We start from the raw sequence: 13,734 nt of genomic DNA on the forward strand, positions 1-13,734 counted from the left end.
TCCCTGTATCCGGATCTTCCCCCAAAGATGGACAGAACTTGAAGCTTCGGGGATTGGCGTTTCCTCGTTGTCCTCTGAGTGGCAGAGGGGAAACACAATGTAGGCCACTTCATCTCCTTTCCTGCTGCCGGAAGTCCTGCCTTGATACTTCCGGCAGCAGCAGCAAGAGGAGACAGAGTACAGAACCCTAGCTAAACTTTCAAAGTGGCCACTCTTCCCTGCTCTGAATGCAGCAAGAAAGTTACTGGTGCAGCACAGGGCCCCTTTTAACCCCTAATTCTTTCCTCGACTTTGTACTCTGCAAAGCTGTTGCAGTCTAAAAAAAAATGGAATGTCACTGAGTTTATAACTTTGCCTACACCACGGTTACCATTGATTGTTAACGATATGGGCCTCAGTCACAAAGGGAAACTTACAGTTTTGTGTAAGTTAACAATTATTTTTGGTATTCGTAAACTACGAGTTATTTTTTTTTTGCAATTCTTTTTATTTAACAAGAAAACAAGTCGACATTGCAGTTTACAAGAAAGAGAGTATACGTTTCGCAACAATTGCTTTTATGTAGACAAGTTACACAGGTATTACATAGTAGTTCACAATGGCTACGGTGTAGGCGGGTCTTCTGGTACAGGAACTGTGGGAGGAATACAGATATTGCATCGGTAGGCATTCCATTTATTCCATATGGAGGACCACTTACGGGAGCATCCACGTGAGACATAAACGTTCTTTTCCCTGAACATGCACCAGTCCACGTCCGTCTACCATGACTCAATTCTGGGTGGTTCTCCCGCTCCTCATAGTTGTGCGATGTTTCTTTTGGCCACCATTAAACCCAGTGTGACCCAGACCTTATCTTTACTGGTGAGGTCAGTGGGTCCCCAAACATTCAATAGGCATCTCTTAGCTTCTGGCTGCATAGCCACCCCAAGCACATTACTCATGCAGTCATGTAGCTTCAACCAGTAGGACTGTATAAGTACACATTCCCATATTATATGCATAAATGATCCCAACAGAGCCGGGAAACCCTTTTTGGGTTGCTCTTGCGCTGACACATAAATGTAATAATAATAACAGGCCACATTTTCCTTCACAATTGCCATCATCCTCTTTTCCCATTCTGGCGAGAGTAGGTCGAGAGATATAGACCCTATGGAGGACATTCAACCGAACTAGATGCAGCCTAAAAGAGATCGCCACCTCTCGTGGGATAAACTACAAGTTTAATTTTATGATAGCAACTATACAACTGCGGAGACAGGCCAATCTTTTATAATCTGGAGTCCCCGCCATGTGTGCTGAGTCTATATAGCCATAAAATTTCTATTAGTTTGTGAATACCGAAATAATAGTAAAAAAAATAGTAAACTTACACAGTAAGTTACCTCTGTGAATCAGGACCTGTGTTTGGCCACCATATGTGCTTGGCAGGTGGTAACTATCAGATGCTTTGCGACCACGTCCCCCCCTGTGCTCACGCTGTATAAAGAATGTCACTTTCTACTTCCAGAGTCTTTTTCTGTGCATGGCCAAAGCAAAACGGTGCCTGTGTGAAGCACCGACTATGCCTCTACAAAGTCCATAGGTAACTCCTGCCCCAGAAGTGGAGTAATTCCAGTGAGTAAGAACCTTCTAGACAGAAGCATTGAGGTCCCTGAGCCTCCCACAAATCAACGACAGGAGAATACTACCTACTAGTAGTGGCAAGCACCACCGTCTGCAAAGCAAGCACCTCAACCGGAATACAATTTTCAGTACTGCGTGAAGATATAGATTTGAGAAACTGGAAGAGGCGCTATGGAATGTCAGGCCCATTTATTCTGCCTCGTTTCTGTCTACTTTAACACCATGGGACCTGCATAGGCCCGCAATATGAGTTCCTATAGATGCAGAGATCCTGGAGGGTGAGAAACTCTGATTCCGGCCTCTATCCCGATCATATATCAAGCATTACATGATATTTCCCCGGCTATGTGGAATAGCACTGGGACTCAGAAATGCAGGGTCCAGTTCCAAGTGTTAGTTTCCATGGTGGAAGATTCCCAAACCTGCACTCAGCCCCAGCATTGTCAATGAGCTTTTCACATTTTCAGACACTACAGCTCAGAAACAATGAGCAAGGGTTGCCTCTTTCTGGTTCTGTCTAAAATAATGAACTAACTCAGAGAAACAGTAAAATCAATTATCTTCCTGGGAAAACAAATACATCACCTATGGGTCTTCAGACATTCAATCAAGAACCTTCTTTCATACAACAGAGGTCTACAATTATACATGCTAATATCAGGTTTGCACAGAGTTTCAATTTCTTATTAATAAACACACTTGCATCTGTTGTTGTAAAATGCATGTGTATGTTATTGTACAGTAGTAATTCTCCAAAGTATTCAAATATATAAAAAAAACAATGTTTATATGGAGGAGAGGCTTCACATTACAGGATCTTAACTATACCTGCATTAACCCCACTCCCCACAATGCAGCACAAAGATTTTTATAACATTTAACAAATTGTATTCACAATTAAGTATAAAAAGGGAGAAAACACAAGACAATCTGTGCAAACCTGATATGGTGTGGTACGAATTTATGACTGTAGACGTGTGTGGTTTTCTAGAAGGTTGTTGATTGAATGCCTGAAGACCCAAAGGTGATTTATTTGTTTTCCCAAGGGGAGAATTGATTTTACTGTTGGCACAGTGCTCTGTCCCCTTGGTCTGTGTGGCCCCTCTCTCTTGTCTAGTAGCTAACTCAGAGAAATACTAGGGTAAATAAATTCACTTTACACGCTGCAGGCACATGTAAACAAGCACTCGGGGCTACACTGAGACAATGTAGCCCATCATGTCATCACCCACTGTTAAGTCAAGGTCTAAGTTCACTAGAGGGACTGGTTAGAGCAGGCACAGTAGATACTTCAGGTTTTCATTTTAGTAGCCCTGTTTCTCTCATGGTTTTCCTCAAGCTACAGCATCATTCTGTGGCAATTCAATTGTTCCAGTATTTTTGTGCTTATAACTTTCCCAAATTAGCTTAGATGTTGTTGTTTAGTCTCCATGAAAGCTTCTGACAGTTTTAATCTTACAGCTAGATATTTTTACCACTTACTGCATGAAACCTTCACAATTTACATTACTCGATTGGGTGCTATCATTATGTCGGCTTATTTCAGACTTTTGAATATTAATAGTTGTGAAACAGTGTTTCTGATAGGATTATTCAAAGCAAAGGCTTTTTCTGTTCTCCACATCACAGAGATAGATCTTAGGATGGTGAATAATTCCCTTTAATACTAAGGAACATCTCTCATCAGGGGAGCTCCCCCCCCCCAGAGGCTTGCAAGCACCATAAATTATAGCACTGAAGGTTGTTCTGCTGCAAACCATGCAAGTGCCCTGGGAAGAGGCAACATCATGTGACAAAGAACCAATCTCACACTTTGCCGATAGGTCACTGAGCTGCAATGGCAGTGTAATACCCGAATATCGTTGTCATGATATTGTCTGACATAAGTAGTGTGTTCTTAAATATTGTCTGTAAAAGCATTACCCTAAAAAAGGCTCCGTCCGTCGTTTTTTTTGTAACCGTATTTGGGACACAACATTTCTTTCAGATGATATCTCTGCATAAAATTCAACTTTATCTTCAATTCTTTTGAATTTTAGGGGCATATGTATCAAGCTAAATTGTGATCGCAAACGAAAAAATTCGCAGAATTTCAGCGTTTGCGATCGCAATTTAGCTGTGTGCAATGCATGAGAAAGAAAACCACTCGCAAAATAAGGAATCGCAAAATTTGCGAATCCCTATTTTGCGATTGCATTTAAGGTATCGCAAATTGCGATTCATTAAATGCAATGTAGGAAGCACAGAAAAAGTGCGATTTGGCCTTAAGGAATCACAAATTACCACCAACTTCAAGTTGGTGGTAATTTGCGATTTCTTTGAAAAATGCACGTTTTTTGCTTTTTCCAAGTGCCATGTGGCCACGTACATGCCTTTAGGGCATGTATATGCGCCACATGTACACACATACATATTTCAGGGGTGCAACAGGGTGTCCTTTTGACACCCTGGCACCCTTGAAACTTCATTCTCAATTTGCGATTCTCTAATTGCGAATCACAAATTGAGAACGTCTTCTCATTCATTCCTATAGGCCTCCTAGCCCATAGGAATGAATTGGAAAGGAATTCCTTATTTGCGAATCTCAATTTGCAATTCGCAAATAAGGAATATGTAGGATTCGCTAAATTTTTAGAAAATCCTACATACATTGCATTTTGTGATTCTCTAATTGCGATTTGCTATAATTCGCAATTTGAGAATCGCAAATATCGTTTTTGATACATATGGCCCTTAGTGTCAAATATATTGCGAGAGTGAGAGACAACTGGTAGAGCAGGTTGACCTAGGTAGCCCCTTCTGTCATCACCAAGGCAAAAGAATGGCACAAAGGGATGTAAGAGGGCATCTTCATACATCTTATCGCAGAACACTAGGTGAAGGACTGGCACTGCGATTCATTTTACGCGAATCAACACATGTCTCAACAGGATGCGCTGCACCCCAGAGGTCTACAAACTCACCGCTTTGCTGGAACTCCATCTGTTGACAATCTGTACGTTTAACAAACAAGGGCAACCTCAGCTGCCAGTAGGCAGCAAGCAAGGGACCAAACCGAACACAGTGTGCGCATAGAAGTAAGCAGAATAGACCATGCTTTCCATCTCAGGGCCTCAATGCTTTGCCCCTATGTGTCTTCCCACCTTTGAACTGCTCCCCTATGTCTCCTGTCTCCTGCCCCTTCATGCCCTGCCCAGTGGCGTAAATAAAACAAGCACTGGCAAAGCCAATAGATCTCGTCCAAGCAAGGGCTATTGGCTTTGCTAATATGTTTTAGCCATGTTACACACCAGCGTGGCTGCTGTTCAGTATGTCCAAAAGTTAGTGGGGTAAAGGAGGGTAGAGTGGAGTGGAGTGTCATAAAGTGGAGTAGAATGGATTGTTATATAGGGTTGTGGAGTGGCGTAGAGTGACGTGGAGTTGTGTAGAGTAGTGTAGAGTACAGATGACTGGAGTGAAGTGTGGTTAAGTGGAGTAGGGTGGAGTGTTATGGAGTGACGTAGAGAGTAGTGGATTTACATGGAGTGTCATGGAGTGGTGTAGGGTGTTATGAAGTGGCATGGAGGGAGCAGTGTGTCACAAAGTGGAAGGGCGTAGAGTTGAGTGAAGTAGAGCGTCAAAGTAGAGTGAGTGTTGTGGAGTGGCCTAGAGTGTCATGCAGTGGTGTAGAGCAGAGTGAAGTGACGTAGAGGGTGGTGCACAGAGTGTTGTAGAGTAGAGTGACGTAGAGCAAAGTTGATTGTCATTGAGTGGAGTGGCACAGAGTGTAGTAGCAGTGGCAGCTGTCTTGTACAGAGGGTGGGGGGATGGGGGCAAAAAAAAATACAAATTAAATAAATCCACTTACTTTCGCAGCAAGACGTCCTCCTCCCTTGGGTGTCTTTCAGAAAGCTCCCGATGCGGGGAACTGCACTACTCAATCCTGGCGCGGCTGTCACAGCATGAAAGCAACACCAGAATTGGATAGCGCAGGCTCTCCGAGCGCTCCTAAGAGCCCTGGAGCCCTGCACTTTCTCTAACCCAGCTGGGTTAGAGAGCGTTAAAATGCGCATGTCTGGCTGGCCGTTCCAAGACGGCCGGCCAAAGAGACATACACATTTTAAAGCGCATAGCTCCCTGCTGCTGCCATACGCCAGTCCTGACAGTTCAGGACGGGTTTCTAAAAAATAAAACTGTAAAAATATTGCTGTTTTATTTTTCAGCTTTGGGGCTTGTGGGGTGAGCTCCTCATCTCAAATGGAGGAGTTACCGCTCCGGAGTAGTGTAAGAAAGTGAAATGGCATAGAGTGTACTAGAGTGTTGTAGAGTCGAGTGGTATAGAGTGGAGTTGCATAGAGTGTCAGAGTGGATTGGTATAGAGTGGAGTGGCATGGAGTGGAGTAGAGTGGAGTAGTGTGCGTAGAATAGATTGGAGGAAAGTGGCATGGAGTGGCATAGAGGGAGTTGCATAGAGCATCATAGGGTGGAGTAGTGTCGAAGAGGGGCATAGATTATAGTAGAATGTTATGGAGTGCATAGATTGGAGTAGAGTGTCATTGAGTGGAGTAGCATTTAATGGAGTAGAGCATCATAGAGGGGGTATCTTGGAGTGGAGTGTTGTAGAGTGGCGCAGAGTGGACTAGAGTGAAGTGGCATAAAGTATAGTGGTCCAGAGTAGATTGGCACAGAGTGCATCGGTTTTGAGTAAAGAGGTGTAGAGTCCATTGGCGTAGAGTGCAATGGTGCAGAGTCGAGTAGAGTTGAGTAGAGTAGAGTAATTTGTTGTGGAGTGGAGTGGTGCAGGGTAGCGTGGAGTGGTGCAGGTTATAGTACAGAGGTGTAGAGGAGTCGTGTAGAGTGCATTGGCGTAGAGTACAGTGTTGTAGAGTGCAGTTACGTGGAGTGCAGAACAGATTAGTGTGGCGTAGAGTGGAATGATGCAGAGTAGAGTTTAGTGGCGTAGGTTGCAGTAAATTGGCATAGAGTTGAGTGGTGTAGAGTAGAGTGTAGTTGCATAAAATGCAGTGGCATTGAATGTGGTGGTGCAGAGTGGAGTGGTGTTTTGTTTAGTGGTGGAGAGTGCAGTCTTGCAGAGTAGAATGTCAAAGAGTGCAGTGGCATAGAGAAGAGTGGTGCAGTGTACAGTGGTGCAAAGTACAGTGGTGTAGTTAGGAAGGGTTCAGTGGTGTCACAGAATGGTGCATAGAGTATATATAGTATATAGTATACTCTATCCATAGAGTGCACTGGTATAGAGTAGACTGGTGCAGAATAGAGAGGTGTAGAGTGTAGTCCGGTAGATTGCAGTCTCATAGAGTGCAGTGGTGCACAGTAGATTAGAGTAGCATAGAGTGGATTGGCATAGAGTGTTGTGGCGTTGAGTGCATTGGCACAGAGTGCAGTAGAGGGGCATAGAGTAGAGTGCCGGCACATAGAAGAGTGCAGTGTTATAGAGTGCAGTGACGCAGAGTAGAGTGGCACGGAGTAGAGTAGCACAGAGTTTAGCGGAAGAGAGTGCAGTGTTGAAGAATAGAGTGGCATAGAGTGCAATAGTGCAGAGTGCAGTGGAGCAGAGTGGTGCAGAGTAAACTGACAAAGAGTGCAATGGTATCGAGCAGATTGACGAAGAGTGCAGTGGCATACAGTAGAATGTTGCAGAGTAGAGTATAGTGGCGTAGAGTGCAGTGGTGCAGAGTATATTGGCATAGAGTGCAGTGCCATAGATTGTATTGGTTTTGAGTAAAGTGGTGTAGAGTGTATTGGCGTAGAGTGCAGTGGGGTAGAATAGAGTGACATGGAGTGCAGTGGGGTAGACTGCAATGGTGATGCGCTGGGTAGACTGGAGTGGCGCAGATTGGAATAGAGTGGAGTGGAATGCAGTGGCATAGAGTAGATTGTTTCAGAGTAGAGTGAATTGGCTTAGAGTGCAGTGGCATAGAGTAGTGATGTAGAGTACAGTGCCATAGAGTGCAGTGGCACAGAGTATATTAGAGTGCAAAGGCAAAGAGAGCAGTGGTTCAAGTTCAAGTTCGAGCATTTGTATAGCGCACTACTCACCCAGAGGGTCTCAAGGCGCTAGGGGGAGCGGTTCATTTTTTGTCGAAAAGCCAGGTTTTGAGCTCTTTTCTGAAGGAGATGTGGTTCTGAGTAAGGCGGAGGTGGGTGGGGAGTGAGTTCCAGGTCTTGGCAGCCAGGAAGGAGAAAGATCTGCCACCCATGGTGGATTTCCGGATGCGAGGGACTTTGACGAGGGCTTGATTGGACGATCTTAGTTGACGGGTGGGTTTGTAGAAGGATAGTCGAGTGTTGAGCCATTCGGGCCCTAGATTGTAGAGGGCCTTGTGTGCGTGGGTGAGAAGGCGGAATGTAATTCTTTTGCTGACGGGGAGCCAGTGGAGGTCTTTTAGATGTCCGGTGATGTGATCTTGGCGTGGGATGTCTAGTATGAGTCTAGCTGACGCGTTTTGGATGCGCTGGAGTTTTTTCTGTAATTTTGTTGTGATTCCGGCGTAAAGTGTGTTACCATAATCCAGTAGACTCGTGACCAGAGCGTGGGTGACAGTCTTTCTTGTTTCGAGTGGGATCCAGCGGAAGATCTTTTTGAGAATGCGAAGTACGTTGAAGCAGGAGGATGAGACAGCGTTGACTTGTCTGGACATCGAGAGAGAGGAGTCTAGGATGAAGCCAAGGTTGCGTGCGTGGTCTGTGGGTGTGGGTGCTGTGCCCAGAGCGGAAGGCCACCAAGAGTCGTCCCAAGCTGAGGGGGAGGATCCTAGGATGAGCACCTCCGTTTTGTCTGAGTTGAGTTTTAGGCGGCTCTGTTTCATCCATTCGGCTACTTCTTTCATGCCTTCGTGAAGATTGGTTTTGGCGGTGTTGGGGTCTTTGGTGAGGGAAAGGATTAGCTGGGTGTCATCGGCGTAAGAGATGATGTTAAGGTTGTGATGACGCGCTATGGAGGCGAGGGGACTCATGTAGACGTTGAAAAGGGTGGGGCTGAGTGAGGATCCTTGAGGTACGCCACAGATGACTTCAGTGGCCTCTGAGTTGAATGGGGGAAGTCGGACTCTTTGAGTTCTCCCAGCGAGGAATGAGATGATCCAGTCCAAGGCTTTTCCTTGTATGCCGATGTTCCTGAGTTGTTGTATAAGGGTGCTGTGGCAGACTGTGTCGAAGGCGGCGGAGAGGTTGAGTAGGATGAGGGCCACTGTTTCTCCATTGTCCAGGAGTGATCGGATGTCGTCGGTCGCTGCAATGAGGGCGGTTTCGGTGCTGTGTTTGGCTCGAAACCCGGATTGAGATGGATCAAGGGAGTTGTTGGATTCAAGGAAGGCGGCGAGCTGGCTGTTGACGGCTTTCTCTATGACTTTGGCCGGGAATGGGAGGAGGGGTATGGGTCGGTAGTTTTTAAGTTCAGAAGGGTCAGCTGTGGGTTTCTTCAGAAGGGCGCTGAGTTCGGCGTGTTTCCAGCTTTCTGGGAAGGTGGCGGAGTTGAAAGAGCAGTTGATGACATCGCAGAGATGGGGTGCAATGATGGAGTCAGCTTTGTTGAAGATGTGGTGGGGGCAGGGGTCAGAAGGCGAGCCAGAGTGGATAGAGTTCATGAGGCAAATGGTGTCTTCAGTGGTGATTGGGTTCCAGGCGTTGAGGTTGTTAGTGGGTGGAGTGGGATGTGTGTGGGCAGTGTGGGGTGAGTGCATTGACATATGGCAGAGAGGTGCAGAGTAAGGAGGCCTGGAGTGAAGTGGCAAGGAATTCAGTCATACAGTGCAGTGGTGCACAGTAGATTCGAGTGACATAGAGTGGACTGGCTTAGAGTGTAGTGGCATTGATTGCACTGGAGTAGAGTGCAGTAGAGTGGCATAGAGTAGAGTGGTGCAGTGTAGAGTGCAGTGGCATTGAGTGCAGTAGTGCAGAGTGGAGTGGTACAGAGTTCAGTGGCAGAGAGTGCAGTGTTGGAGAATAGAGTGGCATAGAGTGCATTAGTGTAGAGTGCAGTGGAGTAGAGTGTTGGGCTTTTCCGAACGCTTCGCAGCATTGTCAAAAATAATTACGGTTGCATCATTCTACTGGCGTGCGAATTGTATGATGACGTGTGACAAAACATCAGTAAACATACATGCACCTGCATCAGAAAGCATGTGTGGACATTTGCGGAATGAGGCAGGTGCCATTTGCTTCCAATTTTTTATCCAAGATGGCAGACACGATTTGGATCAATAAATAAGAATAGGAAGATGTCAATGCAATCCCAGGACTTCAAGGGAGGTGTTGCATTCAAGGGTGAATTATAAGATGTTTAAGAAGCCCAAGGCCTGCAGGGACAGTACTGCATGACTGGAATTAAAGGGAAGATTCTGGGGGATTACGGAACGCTGTTAAAGTCACCCGGGACCTGCTGGTGGTGCAATGAGGCATGCTTGGGTTTAGATGGCATAGCTGTCTGCAGGGACAGTACTGCCTACTTTGCATTGGGCTTAGAGTTAAAGCGGGCCTCCGGGGAGGGATATTGCTGCATGGCTGGTAAGAGAGAGACTTCATAGCACTGCATGTCTAGAGCTGTGTTCCTGTCCTTCGAGGATGGCACTGTTTTTTTCCAGGGAAAGGTTTAATTGAATTTTGCAAACCCTGCCTCTCTGCAATTTATCCTCAAATCCCCTCTCCTCCCAGCTTCATTGGATGGTTTTTTATATAGCGCAGGTCTCAAAGCGCTTTGCATTGGGAACCCGTCCTGGTTTTTCCCTGTGAGATAGCCCCTACTTGGTATCCCCAAGGTGAAAGCCAGGCATCCCGCCGCAGGGGGCCGTTGTGGAGATTAAGCAAGCTAATGCCCAGAGTTGCAGAGTGTGAACCCGTGATTAGAGTAGGCACCGAGGCGAGAATTATCGAGTCCGTGGACATTTTGGGCTCAAGACTCTACCGCGTCGGGAATTGAACCCTGGTCCGGGGCCTGATCTCAGCGTCCGGGTCTGCCTCCTCTAACCAGTGAGCCACACTTCTCCACTGATATAAGAACTCAGTGAAGTGAGTAAAGAGCCCTGCATAAAAGTAACAAAGGCCGGTGTCTAACAAAGGCCAGGGTCGTGCATCCAGGCACTGCTCCAGTTATGTCTGCACAACTCCCAGGAGCACTGAGTGCGCCAAGTAACATATTTTCATTGTTCCGAGAGGCTAACAACCTATTTTGGGAAGTTCTCCGAGGCAGGGGTCGCAGAGACCGGCCGCGCCTCGGCTCCTCGGTAGTTTGCGCGTCTCTGGTGTAAATTGGAACTGAACTAAGATTAATGGGGCTGGGGAGGCCCGGGCCCTCGCGTCCGCAGCCCGCTGAAAGGCCATTATAAGACTGTGAACGGGGCAGGGGTTACCGATCAGCGCCTCCCCAGGGACCTGTCTCTCACCTTATAAGCTGGGAAGAAAGCAGCGCAAGCCACAGGGGTCATCTGCAAAGGTCACCCAGTGAAGGCGTCGGGAAAAGGGCCTTGTCAAGGGAATTTGGGTAGCAAGACAAGCGCTCAAAAGGGAATGCCCCCTTGCACCTACGTATACACCGGAAATGCCGCAGCCTCACCGTTAATCAAACATCCTTGCCTTGAATGCGTTTTAGAGGGGCAAACGAACTTATCAATCAATAATCCGAAGACCACGCCAATGCTTACGTCACGCACTATCGAATGGAATCAGGCTTCAAAACGTCATGACTTCCACAGGCTGCTATGTGCCACGTATGGAAGCGCGTGGTATGATTCTCAGACAGGGATTGTTGCATTTTTTCAGCCTCCATGTTGCTAGGCTCACACCCACGCCCCATCAGCAGGTGCATCTGCCGTATTTAGAGTGCGCACCTGATCAGCAGACGGTGCAGCTAAAGACTAGAGTGGAAAGTCTAGCAATGTTCATCAGTGCGGATGGAGAAAGAATTCTGCCAGAAGATGTAGGCAGTCACTCTGAAAGGACTCCCAAAGTGTGGCTGCACAGTCAATAACCCCTGGGCTTTAAGTGGGCTGGGTCTCACCGGTGCTGAGCACTGGCAGTTTTTTCAAGGGGGCCTCAAAACGGGTCTCTATCTTGCTCTGTTTTGTGCCCTGGCACAGGCGGTCCGTTTTTCCGGACTCCAGTGACAGCAGGCAAATCAATGTGCGCTGCTCACACTCAGGGGAGTTTCTAGGTGTTTTGCCGTCCCATGCGAGAATTGAAAAACGCAGCTCCCTTCCTTTTACGACCATCACTCTCTCCCTGTCATTCAGCCTTGAAGAATGAATGCATTAGAGCACAAAATGTGCCTCGTTATGCCGCATAATTTGCCTTTTTTTACACATAATTTAGCCAACTCTCCGCATAATTTGGTTCCCCCTGCAGCTTAATTTCAAGTGGCCCTGAGTATAAATAACTTTAACAAAAGAGGGAGGTAGAGTAATGAAGTAGGATTCTTACTCCACAGGCTTAGTTACATAAACAAGGAGAATCCTACTAATAGTGACTAAGGGAAGTGTTACCTACAGTGGTGTGGGAGCACTTAGTGTTTTTTAAAATACCCCTCACACACCAAAAGGCCCTTTGGTGTCATGCTTCATCATAGGGGTCTTCGCACCCCTCTAGCGGGATGCGGCGTGCTACGACCTACGACTACGCGGCAGCACTTATAGTAATGGCTATTTGTGGTGCGTATGGTGCAAGTGATAGGGAAATTTATGTGAGTGGTGGGATTTAGTGAAGAGTTAAAAAGATACCTGGCTCGTGGGTGTATCGGGAAAAACTTTATTCACAACCCCGGGCTGGTACTACTAAAAGAAGTGAAGTGCGAGGTTTGATCTGTCGTATTAATGGACAGTACCTCAGGTGGCTTTGACATGTTTCGGAGCATGTGTTCCTTCTTCAGGACGGGGGCACAACTTCCCCACCTTTCTCACGTTTCACTAATTTGTAACCTTAAAGTTTTGTGTAAGTAACAAAAAGTGAAAAATAATCTTTTACGTGAATAAAAATATAGGCTATAATGTGCCTACAGCGGTTTTTGCTCAAGTTACATGCATTTGCATGACCTGAAAAAGAAAAAAGGAGAAAAAAGGAGATGGTCACCCTAGACATGGGTAGCTCAGACAGGTGCAGTCACCTGGAACAAACCATTTGCTCAATTGTCCCTGTAAAAGAAATACTGACAAGACATACAACATAGAAAACACACTTATTTGTCTCTGAAATGAATATAAAGGAAGTGTATGTCATACTTAATAGGTATAGCTTGCTTGCTTCATGAGCACTCTAGAACGTCTGGGGGTTGATTGCTATTTGTGCAATCTAAGTAGAGAAACAATCTGGGTTTTAAAATAATTTCTTACCTACTTTGTCATCTGGAATGGTTTTGTTGCAAACTCTATACTCACAAACTCGGGATGAGTTGTCCTCCGTCTTACCCCACACGCTGCTCCACCGGAACGAATCAGAAAGTTTGCCGTGTGTGGTATTTATACCCGGCATTCCTAATTAGTGGAGCCGCCTATTAAGCCCAAGCGGATGTAATGGTATACCCAAATAAGGGTGATCCGCCCTTAATTCATAGATTGTTTGGCTAATTGTAGGTCCTTTTAAGGCAAGTCCGGTAGAGCCTGCTTTCTTATCAGCCCCATGTCCGTGCTCAAGCCCCCGTAGTCTTTCTCTGCTTCGCGCATGCTTAGTAAGTGTCTACCGCAAAGCGCATGCGTGACGGGTCGACACGAAGTCCAGCGCATGTGTACTTGTCTCAACAGTGTTAGCGCTGCATGGATTTTTACACCGTAGCAAACATACGCATTGCTTCAGGAGGTTGGAGGATCTCTTAATCGGATATAACCGAGTATTTACAAATCATGTAGATTTCGGTAGGGCTACTCAAGTATGATAAAAATATTGTCGTTTTTGATGCAACAGAGACAATATATCCTTTACCAGATTAAGTGGAGCAGTGATTTATTGTTATCCGCAGATGTACTGGCTCATGTTTCTGGCAACATTGGTCTATTGATACTAGCATAATTCATAGGTTGTGAAAGTAACTGTTAGTGAGACAGTTGTCCCCAAGGGACGTCATCCTTCAGTCCCAGGATGTGTGTGCCCGGACGGAACACCCACCTTTGTTCCTTTTGGAATAAG

Source organism: Lissotriton vulgaris, chromosome 5 (assembly GCF_964263255.1).
Source record: "Lissotriton vulgaris chromosome 5, aLisVul1.2, whole genome shotgun sequence".
Lineage (NCBI taxonomy): Eukaryota > Metazoa > Chordata > Amphibia > Caudata > Salamandridae > Lissotriton > Lissotriton vulgaris.